The 13,003-nt window shown below is 37.8% G+C and overlaps 1 pseudogene; it reads right to left on the bottom strand.

Moving 5' to 3' along the window:
- Positions 1–13,003, bottom strand: part of LOC143390103 (F-BAR and double SH3 domains protein 2-like) — a 138,325-nt pseudogene that overhangs the window by 3,786 nt on the left and 121,536 nt on the right.

Genomic DNA, 13,003 nt, shown 5'->3' with positions numbered 1-13,003 from the left:
GTGCTAGGGATCAAACCTTGAACGTACTAGGTAAACATTCCACCACTGAGCCACACCTCCATCCCTTTAAACATTCTAAAATTCAGCTCTTCCCACTCTGGTACCTGAATCTCTTTCATCCATGGAGTATCACCATTTTCTGAGGCTGAAAGTTCTTCTACTAGCACTGATGAAAACACTCCAATCCGCCCATTGAATTCCCCTTCCCAGAAGCCATCGTCATCTTGGTTCTCTTTGTTCAAGATACGAATGATTGCTCCCTCAGGAAAAGATAGCTCATCATCTGTTTGGCCCTCATAATCATAAAGTGCTTTCACAAAACAGACTAGAAAGCAAAAGAGAGACAAATCTGGTTAAGAACAAAGACAGTCAAGGCTGCTTTTGCAACCACCCCTATGCTCACATGACAACTCAGAGAGCACCACTCAAAGTTGTAATTTTTTTTACTCACTGTGATCAAAACAGGGAAACAAAAAAAAGGAAGAAAGTGCTTTTTAACCAACTGAAGGCTTACTCCTAGGGTAATACAGTTTAGGTCAAATGTGACCAAATAAAGTGTGCCTTGTTTCAGTCTTTACCACTGGCATCTCCGTTGAGGCTGCCTGAAACGAGTTCTGCTTCCGTGGAATTGCTGGATGTGTGTGACCGACTGTCCAAAGCGGCCAAGGACTGCAGCATGCTCAGTAGGCTGTTCGAGGTGGGAAACTGTAGGTACTTTTCTGGCACATAACCCACTTGGCCAACTTTATTTCGAGCCTGGGTAAAAGACATGGTTACAAAACAGGTTTGCACACACAAAGGTTTGGACCGGACATAATAAGAACCAAAACAAACTCCTAAAAATGTCACAAGAGGGGCGATATGAGCAAAGGAATATACCTTTACCCAGTCTTCCATATCTCCATCTTCAATCACTTCTAACACCTCATGTTCCTCAATGGTCAACTCATCTGGTTGAGAAGCCTGCAATGGAGGATGGTCATGGACAAAATTAAAAAGGTTAGATAAAGAGCAGATGTGAACTGGTCAGAACAAAAACTGGGGATCAAAATATTGAAATGATTTTGAGAAACATAAAAATTTCAATGCTGTAAAACTATCATAATGAGGTGAAGTTTTACTCTAAAAAAATGAAACAAAATAAAACTGCAACTAAAACTGGATCCTCAGGAGGCAATCAGATCAGTGATCAGCACTGGGCTGGAAGTGAAGGATGTGGGTTCCAGCTTCAGCTCAGGTACCTAGTGGTAAGTTACTCAACCTCCATTTCTTCAAAATGACAGTCCTGCATTCTCTTGAGGATTGGGGTGTTAATGTAGGATGAGTAAGCACAGAACCATGACGACTTGGGAAGCACAGGCAGAGGAGAAGGCACTGAAACGGAAGTGCTACCAAAGGCTACCATGGAGGTGCATGGAAAATGCAAAGGGCTATGTACATGGATTGGATGGAGGTTAAGCAATGCTGAGGGTTGATCTGGAATTGCTATAAAATAGTGGCCCAAAGAGGAAAATTGTGGGAAAGGCCATGATTGAGATCAGGCAAAATTTGGATTATGCTCCAATATTAGTATGAAGACTGGGTTGATCCTTAGAGGTTCTACACAATCTGTGATGGCTTTATTGTCCCTGATAGCACCAGTCACCAGATTTTCCCTTAGGACAACAAAACCTGAGAGGAGACTCTCAGAGGCTCCACAGAGGGGTTGGAGAGTCTGTTTGGCTTTGCTTCCTAAAGAGCCTTGTATGTCATATTAACAGGTGGGCTTGTGAGTATCTTCTGGCTCTCTGGTAAAAGCCTTAAAAGCTTCCCCCAAGTCCCAAGATCAGTTAAAATTGTCAACTGAGACCATATAGTTTTTCAAATCTCACAATTTCAAAGTGTAAAATATCTCCAAGTTACACAAGCAAAAATTGGGCAAGAAAGTTAGTCAGTTTCTATGATTCACTCCACATTTTGCAAGCTTTAAACATTTCATCAAAACCCAGATTCTGAAGCTACCATAGCTCCTTAAGACAAAAACAGTCTTGAAAATGGGTGATAAACCAGAGAATACTATAAGACTAGATTTTCTCCCCTCAGTATTAGGGTTTGAACCCAAAACCTCACACATGCTAGGCAAATACCCTACCACTGAGCTGTATCCCCAGCCACTCCAGGACCAGATTTTAAGTAAATTACCTCTTATGTCAATATATGAAACCCACTTATTTACTTTTTTTTTAAGTGTAAAAGAGAATTTATTTAATTGAAAAGAAAAGAGACAGAACTCCTGCAGGATGAGAGGGGACCTGATAGAAATTGTCTCATTTACTCTTTTTAAAAATTTGTTCTTCATAGTTATACACAGCAGTAGAGTCAATTTTGGCCTCAATTATTCTTTTTTGAGGAAAATAATTTAGTTCTTTATTATTTATTGGGATGTGGACGTGCAGCACTCTTTGTAAAAAAGAAAAATCAGGCTTAATGCATCTTAAAATTTGGAATTAAATGAGTTAAGTCTATATGATAAAGATTCTCTATTAAAAAAGAAGATGTTTTATAACATTTAGTCTGAAGAGTGATAGGTAAGTTATTACTGTTCTTGAAATAAAAAAAGCCAAATAGCTTGGAGGATATTTTTTATATAATTAATTCAGCATATACAAAAACATCATCCTACAAAAAAGACAGCATACGAGAGGGCCATGTGACACTGCCAAGATCATTAGTCAACAGGAGGTAAATATGGGCAATTTCAGGATTTAAGCATTGGATAAATTGTTGAATGAGATAATTAGTGTTGGTCCACATTTACTCTTGATAGCTTTTCCAATGGAATTTCTTTGCTACTCTGAAACCACATTGTGTCCTGAATATACCAGTAAAAGGTACTTCTGTAGTAAAGCCGTTTTCCTAAATTACATGCCAAGACTTAAAAAGTCTCAATACAACCATACCAGTCTCTACCCTGTGTGAGAGCAAAGCAGGATATGTTGCTGTCCTTGTGCAACAGCCATTGAGGCCCAGTGCAGCAGGAGTCTTCTAGCAGAAGCAGACACTAGCATGACTGTGCTGACACCACACACCAATGACAACTTTTGTACAAGGTTTTCCTCTACATGGCAATCAAGACCTAGAGTCTGGGCCCTGTGAGCCTCGGGGTACCCTGGACCAGCACACTCTTCCCTGTGGTCTAGGTGCATCATGTCTCTCTTGCTTCTATGCTTATACCCGGGTGCTCCTTTTGTCTGTCCTGCTCTGTTCCAGCTTTCCTATCTGATGAATGGATTAGATTATTATAGGTATAAAAGTCTAGTTTCAGTCTTGTTTCTATGGGCAAGAGACCATCTGAGTCTCAGTTTTCTTTCTTTCTTTTTTTCTACCAGAACATAAGTGCCATAAAGACAGATTTTTGTCTGTTTTGATCAGTGCTACATCACAGGGCCTAGAAAGAGCAAAGTATTTGTATAAAGAGATGCTCAAGTAATTGTTTGTTGAATAAATGGTGTTTTCTGATAATATCTTCTTTGTAGGGTTATTGAAGAGATTGAAATGAACAAAGAAGCAGTAGCTTCTCATGACTTGTGGCCCAGCTCTCTTTCTCAGACCACTGGCAATGAGCCAGTTGCTTCTTCCTTTCATTAAGACTCCATGAGTCCATCACACACTGACTACCATGGTGCTCTAGCTCACTGCTAGTCCTTATGAGTTCCCTATTAGAATGACTTAAGGCGGGGACTGTATTTCTCACTTATTCCAACTATAGGCAGCAAGTGGTCAGTCAATGGCTATTAAATATATGCAAGGTCTCACAATGTCTCCTTAAGTCCTAATATGTTTCAGTCTGTTACAAAACTCCATAGCAAACTGTGAGCTATTATAAAGTAGAAGATAATGAAAGAACACTTTTGTGTTGTTGCAGTACTGGGGATCAAACCTAGGGCCTCACACATTGCTAGGTAGGCACTCTACCACTGAACTATATCCCAAACCCTGAAAGAATATTTTGTATGTAAAACATTTTCTATATTGTGGCTCATTTCCTTAGGATGGATATTAATAAGGTTAAAAGTTATGAATACTTTTAAAGCTTTTGAATCTGAATATTAAATATAGCTTTTCTGTGTTCTCACCAGGTTCATCTAGTCCTTTTTTATTGGTGTAGGCCACAGAAATCATGATTAGGCTCAAAGTCAGTCTCTTTCTCTTTTTTCCATTCATTCATTCATTGCAATGGAGTTTTGCTATGAGGATGGCCTTGAATACCCCGGTTTCAAGCCATCTTCCTCCTGCTTCAGCATTCCAAGTAGTTGGGACTATGGGCCTGGGCCACTGTGCCCAGCTGATCTCTCTATTCTAATTTATCCTCCTGAGTTTCTACACAAATACCAAAGTTATCTCCTTAAAGTCCAGAATAAAAACCGAACTCCTGAGCCTAGTATACAAGGCCCTTTATTATCTGACAGCAAATGCCTTTAGATCTTCTGTTACTCCCCACCTCTCAGTGCTCCTACACATCCAAAAGTAAACTGTTCTCAACACCCTATCCTCTCATCCCAGTTTCAATATCTGCTGTTCCCTTTGCTTAGAAGGATCCTTCCTTTCCCTATCTTCTCTCTCTACCTAGAAAAGTCTAGATTATGATTTAATTTAAATGCCATCTTGTCTGTAAAATTTATTTAACTACTGCGTAGTCTGTCTATTCCTGGATGGCAGGGATAGTGTCATATTAATTCTTATATCACAAAAGTTATCACATATTGTGCACTCAGTTTTAGCTCATGATTAACTGACTAAATAGATTCTGTTTGTTTTTTTTTTTTTGTATTGAGGATTGAACCCAGGGGCGCTTCACTACTAAGCCACATCCCCAGCCCCTTTTTATATTTTGTTTAGAGATAGGGTCTCACTGAGTTGCTTAGGGCCTTGCTAATTACTGAGGATGACTTTGAACTCATGATCCTCCTGCCTCAGTCTCCTGAACTGCTGGGATTACAGGCATGCACCACTGCACTCAGCCCTAAATAGATTCTGATAGTCTGGTTTCACAGAGACGTATCTGGGATAGATCAATGGAGGTACTGTGATAGATCAATGGGTGAATGTGAGCTGTTTTTTTTAATATTTATTTTTTAATTGTAGTTGGACACAATATCTTTATTTTATTTATTTATTTTTATGTGGTGCTAAGGATTAAACCCAGGTCTTGCACGTGCTAGGTGAGCGTTCTGCCACTGAGCCACAACCCCAGCCTGAATGTGAGCTGTTTAAAACAATTTAGACACTTAGAACTCTCTCCATCTAAGGATCTTAATTAGTTTTGAAACTTTCATGTAAATATAACAAGGAGAGGTGATATCAGAAAACATTCTGAACCCTAGTTTAAAAATGTCCTGTAAAATATCCCCAAATTTCTTAGAAGATGATTTCAAAATTTCAAAACATTATCAAAACAATGTACACTAGGAAAAAACCCTAACTTTTTAAAGAAAACAGCAAGTATTATGAATTTAAATATAATGAAATGATGTTAAACTCAAAAAACCCAGGAATAGCTGATACTGAAAAGTATATAATGCCAGCTTTTGGCAACACAGGACTGGGGAGTGGAGTGAGAGTGCCCAGTGTATGACAGTTAAAGAGTCTCTCAGAACAGTCCCTCTGTTGTTATTCCTTAGCATTAACCTTTTCCTCTTGCTTTCTCTATCAGTATAGGGGCCAGAAAAGGATTCATTTGCTCATGCCTTCCTTACATCATTCACTTATTAAATTCACAATTATTAATCCAAGACCCACTGTGTGCCAGGCATTGTCCCAGGAGCTCATGACACAGAAAAGGTACAAACACAAAGTTTATACTTTCATAAGCCTTTAATGGGGAACCAGGCAAAGAAATATGAAGACAAGTAAGACTTAATCTGGCTGGCACTAAGAGCTATACAGTCATGTACCACATAATGACATTTTGGTCAACACTGGATCACACATATATGGTGGTCCCATAAAATTATAATGGAGATGAAAAATTAAAAAACAGCATTGTAGCCATCATGATGTCACAGTATAACATATTATTCATATGTCTGTGGCATCATTAGTGTAAACAAATCCACCATGCTGCCAATCATATATATGTACAGCACACATAATTATGTATAGTATATAGTATTTGATAATGATAATAAACAACTAGGTATTAGTTTATATTTAATATACTTTTAATCATTATTTTGGTGTGTAATCTCTACTTACTAAAAAAACAAGTTTACTGTAAAACAATTTATGCTGGCCAACAGTAGCCTTGTACATGTCACGTTTATTGCATCTTTGGATTGCATGAGTTTATCTTGTGCTTGATTTAATCTCATGTTGTTTTGTTCATCATGGTCTGATGAACAGAAATAATATATCTCTACCACACAGGCTAGGTGTCTATTAGGCTATACCATCTAGATTCGTATAAGCTCACTCTACAATGTTTGAATGACGATAAAGTCACCAAATGCTGCATTTCTCAGATCATATTCCCGTAGTTGAGTGAGAGATGACAGTATGGTGAACAAAACAGTGTTATGGGATAGAGTAGTAAAGAGCTAGCTATGAGTTTAGGTGGCTGAGGTGACCTTTGGAGGCTATTTGAGTTGAACTACAATGAAGATAAGGGCAGTCAACAGATATATGGGGAGACACAGTTCTAATCAGAGGGAACAACAAGTGCAAAGATGTGTACTCAGGAAGGAACCTGGTACTTTTGAAGCCAGAAAGGCAGCCAGAGTGGCCAGTGTACTGAGTGTGTGAAGTGGAGGAATGGCCTGACATAAAGCTGGGGAGAATGCCTGGAGTCCGATCAGGCTAGACATTACGGATTCCAGTGAAGAGTTCGGGCTGGGAACGGTTTTTTAGGAAAAGGAATGGAATTAGCATTTAAAGCTTAAAAAGGGTTTTTTTTAGAAAAGGGGATGGAATTAACTCCTTTATGTGTAAAAAATAATTGTAGCTGGAAAATGGATCGTTGGGAAGCTAGTGTCAAAGAAGCCTAATTATGAGGGCTCATCCCCATCTTATAACAATCAAAGAAACGGCCTAGATAAAGATGAGAGCAGTAAATATGGTGAAAAGTGAATAGATTCAGGATATGTTGTGGAGGTGGGCACAACAGGACTGGCTGACAGACTGAATGTGGGAGTGAGGGAAAGAAAGGAACTGGAAAATTGAAACACCATTTACTTTGTGTTGAATATAAAGTAATTGGATAAGCAGGAAAGGATGAGAGAGAGTAAGAACTATTATACCAAACCAAGTTTGGAAATTCTGGCATCTGTTAATCCAGATTTCCTGCTCAATATGGACAAGAGGGAATTATATTAGGATGAGTAAAGGCAAAGTATTAAAAACTGCTTTGGTATTTTGATATGAATTTTGAGGTTCATTCTAATGGAGGGTTTATGCCAAGCAGGCAATAGAGAGTAAGGGTAAGAGCTGTATTTACTGAATATACTGTATTTACTGAACTAGGTACTATGCCAAGTGCTTTGCTATAAAGGTAATCTCTCATTTAATCTTCACATTTATTTTACAATATTATCCCCATCATGTAGATAAGGAAACTGAGGCTCATAGAAATTAAGAGGCTGACTAGAGTAACCTCATGTAGTTCATAAGCAGTGAGACAGGATTTAACTCAAGAAATCTAATATCAGAGCTTAAACTCTTCATCATTATGTTTCGTTCCTTTAGATATTAACTGAATACTAACATTATGCTAGGTGTCCTGTGAGAAGCTGGGTAGACACAGTCACATGTATCTTTAGGTTTGTCACAATTTAATATCAGCAATATCTTAATACAAACCTTGTAGGAATAAACAACTTTGCAGGTGAGTGGATAATTTCTTAAGGTACCAGAAGGACTGGAACTGCTGTCATCAAAAACATCCATATTGTCTTCAAACTCTTCTCCTTCTTCTCTTTCATTATCTGCATTTAGCTAGAAAAAATTAAAAACCATTAGCTAGTTTGCTTGCTTCAAGAAAATGTCTGGAAACAGGAAAAGCACCTAAAATTGAACTGTTCCAAAATGTTAATTTACTTATTCGATTATACATAGATAGGACTGTCTGTTCATGCATGCATGTTAATAGAGGATAGAGATCATTTTTACAATCAAAAGTAAAATATGTTTCAAATAGAGAAGAAATATTTATTAGTATCTTTCACTTTTTATTCTTAAATACTGACTGACAATAGGCAACAAAAGAATAAAATAGCTTTGCATGGTGGTGCATGCCTGTAATCCCAGTGGTTTGGGAGGCTGAGGAAGGAGGATCCTGAATTCAAAGCCAGCCTCAGCAACTTACTGAGGTTCTAGCGAGACTCTGTCTCAAAATAAAAAAATAAAAAAAGGATGGGGATATGGCTCAGTGGATAAGCACCCCTGGGTTCAATCACTGGTACCAAAAAAAATTTTTAAAAAGCTAAAATAAAATAAATTGGACCATCGAAATTAAAAATTGTTTTGCATCAATGGACAATAAAATGACAGGATCCCACAGAATGAGAGAAAGTATTTGCAAATCATATACCTGATGTGGGATTAACATCCAGAATATATAAAGAATGCTTAAAACTCAACAATAAAAAACAACCCAATTAAAAAATAGGCAGCCAGGTTCAGGGTGCACACCTGAAATCCCAGTGGTTTGGGAGACTGAGGCAGAAGGATTGTGGGTTCAAAGCCAGCCTCATCAATAGCAAGGTGGTAAGCAACTCAGTGAGACCCTGTCTCTAAATAAAATACAAGGCTGGGGATGTGGCTCAGTGGTCAAGTGCCCCTAAGTTAAATCCCCAGGATCCTCCCAACCCTGCAGCAACAACACAACAACAAAAGGCAAAGAACCTGAATGGATATTTTTCTAAAGAAGATATATAAATGGACAAGAAGCACATGAAAAGATCCCAACATGTTTAATCATTGGGAAAGTGCGAATCAAAACCATGATATACCATTTTATACTCATTAGGATGGCTATTTTCAAAAAGCTATTTTCATAAATGTTGATGAGGATGTGGAAAATTGGACCATTGTACACTGTTAATGTTACTGTATATAGTACAGCTGGTGTGGAAAAACAGTAGTATGGTGTTTACTTAATAAATTAAACATAGAGTTACATATAATCCAACAATTCCATTTCTGGGTAGAAACCCCAAAGAATTAAAAGCATGGACTAGAATAGAAAATTGTAAACCCATGTTCACAGTAGTAGTGTTTACAACAGCCAAAAGGTGGAAGCAACCCAAGTGTCCAGTAACAGATGAAAAGACAAACAAAATTGGTACATACATACAATGGAATATTACTCAGTCTTAAAAAGGAAGGAAATTCCGACAATGTTACCACAAGGATGAACTTTGAGGACAGTATGCTAAGTGAAATAAGCCAGTCACAAAAAAATAAACCCCATAATTCCACTTATATGAGATATCTAGAGGAGTCAAAATCATAGAGACAAAAAGTAGAAAGGTGATTGTCAGGAATTGCGGTGAGTAATGGGAAGTCATTTCTGCAAGATGAGATGGATACTGAGGACAGTGCCACAACACTGTGAAGTTTACTTAATGTCATAGAACTATATGCTAAATAATAAACAGGTATAACTAGATGATAAACAGGTATATTGACACAAAAGGAAAAGTCCCCTGTGCAGTGTTACACAGGAAAATATATAATTTTCTAATCTCAGTCTCAAGGTATATTACCCACCATAGCTAAAAGGCATATTAATTAAAGTAGTATTGGATGTTCAAAATGTATATGTATTTATCTATAGCACCATTTGTGCTATATTAAATATAAATAATATTTACACAAGCATAGTTGTCTGTCAAGGGAGTGCAGGACAAAGAAAACTGAGGGATGGACTGGGGTTGTGGCTCAGTGGCACGTACAAGGCACTGGGTTCAATCCTCAGCACCACATAAAATAAATAAATAAAATAAAGGTATTGTGTCCACCTACAACTGAAAAACGGAGGAGGGGGAGAGAGGGAGGGGGAGGGGGAGGGGGAGGAGGATCACTAATACTTTTAAACTGACTCCTCTTAAAAAATTCTAAGAATTCCTAAATTTTAAGAATATCTAAGAAATTCTAGAGACCCGCATGGAATTCTAGAAGAATAAACTACATTTTTCCTGCCACATTTACTGCCACCACTTCAAATGTCCTGACATAGTTTCATTTATAATTATTACTGAAAATTCTCCACAGGTCAGTGAGGTAATCTTGTGCCTGATCTTACAGTTATTCATTTGTAATCCCTCAGGCCAGTGGCAAAATAAGTTTAGATCTTGACTTCTCAAATCTCAGACTTCAGATTCTATTGTTTTTTCCTACAGGGAATGGTGTTATACAAAAAATAAGGATGATGTTCTAGAAATTTCCATAACACTAACTTAAAAAAATATTTCAACTACTATAAGACATTCCCTTCACACTCTAAGAAAGGTTATAAACATTTAAAAAATGTGGGTATTACAAAAAAATTTAAAAATGCTCATACATTTATAAAAATGAAGGTAGAACAGATTTCTAAAAAATATATAAAATGTTAATATTTTACTGTGCTATGGCACTTGGAATCAATTCAAGACATTTTAACTTGGCAACAATGGTTGACACTAAACATTCCTTTCCCTGCTCTATTTTTGAGTTCATTTTTTGGTTCTTATGGAAGGGAATGAAAGGCTTCAGTGACAGCAACACATGCTTCTGCACTGCTCCAGCACCTTCCGGAATCATATCATCTCAGAATAATTTCTTCCTTTTCCCCTCTTCTACCCTCACAAAACTATTTAGAAAAATTTTTTCTAAATATTTTTATGGTTGTAGATGGACACAATACCTTTATTTCATTTGTTTATTGTATGTGGTGCCAGGGATCAAACCCAGTGCCTCACACATGCTAGATAAGTATTCTACCACTGAGCCACAGCCCTGGCTCCAACCCCTCACCTTCCCACCCCCACCCCGTGGTGGAGGAGATGGAAGTCAGGGTCTCCTACATGCTACTTCTGAGCTACACACCAGCCCCCTCCTCTACCCTCTTGACTCAGCATTTCTAAAATTACATTCTTCTTCTATTATCTAAAGAACTGCACTCAATTCTTTTTCTTCCGGTCACTTGACAGAACTTCAATCAAAATGATTTTTTTTCTAGTTGTACTAGTATTTTTCCTTCCTTAGATGTTGTAAAATGCTTACTGTTATTGCCAGGACAGATAAGAAGAATCTTTTTGAGTTGGTTTTAGTAGTGGTCTTCTTGTACTCAGCAAAATAACCTCAGATAGGCACCATGGGCTTTGTGGTACTCTCTAGGAAGCAGTGGGCTCTGAGTCTGTTGGACTTGAGTGTGAGAGCTGACCATGTCACCTCCTGTGTGACCTTGGGCAAACTACTTAACTTCTCCAACTCAATTATCTCATCTCTCTAATGAAGTTAATGACTGCTTCACAGGGTACCATAAGGATTAAATGAGGTAATACATTTAAAACCATTAATGCATGCTTGCTGCACAGAAGGCACTTAATAAACCATTAGCTTTTATTGTTTCTATGAGGTAGGGAGAATCTAGATAAAGAATCTGTTAATACTCAATACAGGGGAAGGCAGCTGCTTATAGAAAATAAACAACAGAACCTCTGAACTCCATGTGGACAGAGAAGTGATCACAGTGAACATTATTCCAAATATGACACAAAAAGTTATGAAATATGTGAAAAAGTATCAGGAAAATGGATTCCTGCTTCCAAGCAAGATGGACTATCAGGGTCTAAACTAACTAAAAACTGTTCAAAATATATGGAAGAGGGCTGGGGTTATAGCTCAGTGGTAAAGCGCTTCCTTAGCATGTGTGAGGCACTGGATTCAATCCTTAGGACCACATAAATAAATAAATAAATAAATAAATAAATAAATAAATAAATAAATAAATAAATAAAGGTATTGTGTCCATTTACAACTAAAAATGTTTAATAAATATGTATTTATAAATGTGTGTGTGTGTGTGTGTGTGTGTGTGTGTGTGTGTGTGTGTGTGTGTATACATATAGTTTTTAAGACACTGGACATTAAGTAATGACCTACTGCCAGAAAAAGTTCCTAGGCAGAGACATAAGGAGAGGAAATCCAGACAGAGAGGATGATGGTCTCCCAGAACTGATGAAGTAGAACTAGGAATTCAGGAAGGCCAAAGTGGCTGGAGTTGAGACTGCAGAGTGATGAAGAGGAGGGTGGGAGAGAGAGACAGAGATAGACAGATATCATGGGAAATCTGCAGAGGACAAGTATTCAGCTGAGTACTGATCAGTACATGTTATATGAAGAAAGTATGTGTGGTTAAGAATAGAACCACCCAAATGGATTTGAGAAAATGATCCACAGATATTGCACAGATTTGACAATAATTCCTGTTCTCTCCTAATAGAATAGAAAACCTCAGAAGGCTCAGGGCATCAGGTGGAGTTCTCAGAAAACCAGTAAGGATACAGAAGAACCAACTTGACTTAACTGACATTTATAGAACATAATATCTAACAGCAGCAAGTACATGAGAAACATTTACCAAGATATACCATATACTAGGTCACAAAACAATTTAGTAGGATTCAAGTATGTCAAGTATGTCGGACTACAACAGAAACAAATTAGGAATCACTAACAGCTGTGTGTGATGATGCAAGTAGACTGTAATCCCAACTACTTGGGAAGCTGAGGAAAAAGGATCACAAATTTGAGGCCAGGCTGCAAAACTTAGTGGTCCCTGTTAAAAAAAAAAAAAGACTAGGTAGAGCATTTGCCTAGCATGCACAAGGTCCTGGGTTCGATACATAGTAAAACAACACACACACACACACACACACACACACACACACACACACGCGTGCGCACACATACACAAAAGGGGGAAAAAAAAGAGACCAGTAACAAAAAATATCTGGAGCTGGGCATGGTGGCACACCACACC

This window comes from Callospermophilus lateralis, unplaced genomic scaffold (genome assembly GCF_048772815.1).
Source record: "Callospermophilus lateralis isolate mCalLat2 unplaced genomic scaffold, mCalLat2.hap1 Scaffold_309, whole genome shotgun sequence".
NCBI lineage: Eukaryota > Metazoa > Chordata > Mammalia > Rodentia > Sciuridae > Callospermophilus > Callospermophilus lateralis.
Note: the sequence above shows the minus strand (reverse complement) of the source record. Positions and strands in the feature narration are given on the sequence as shown.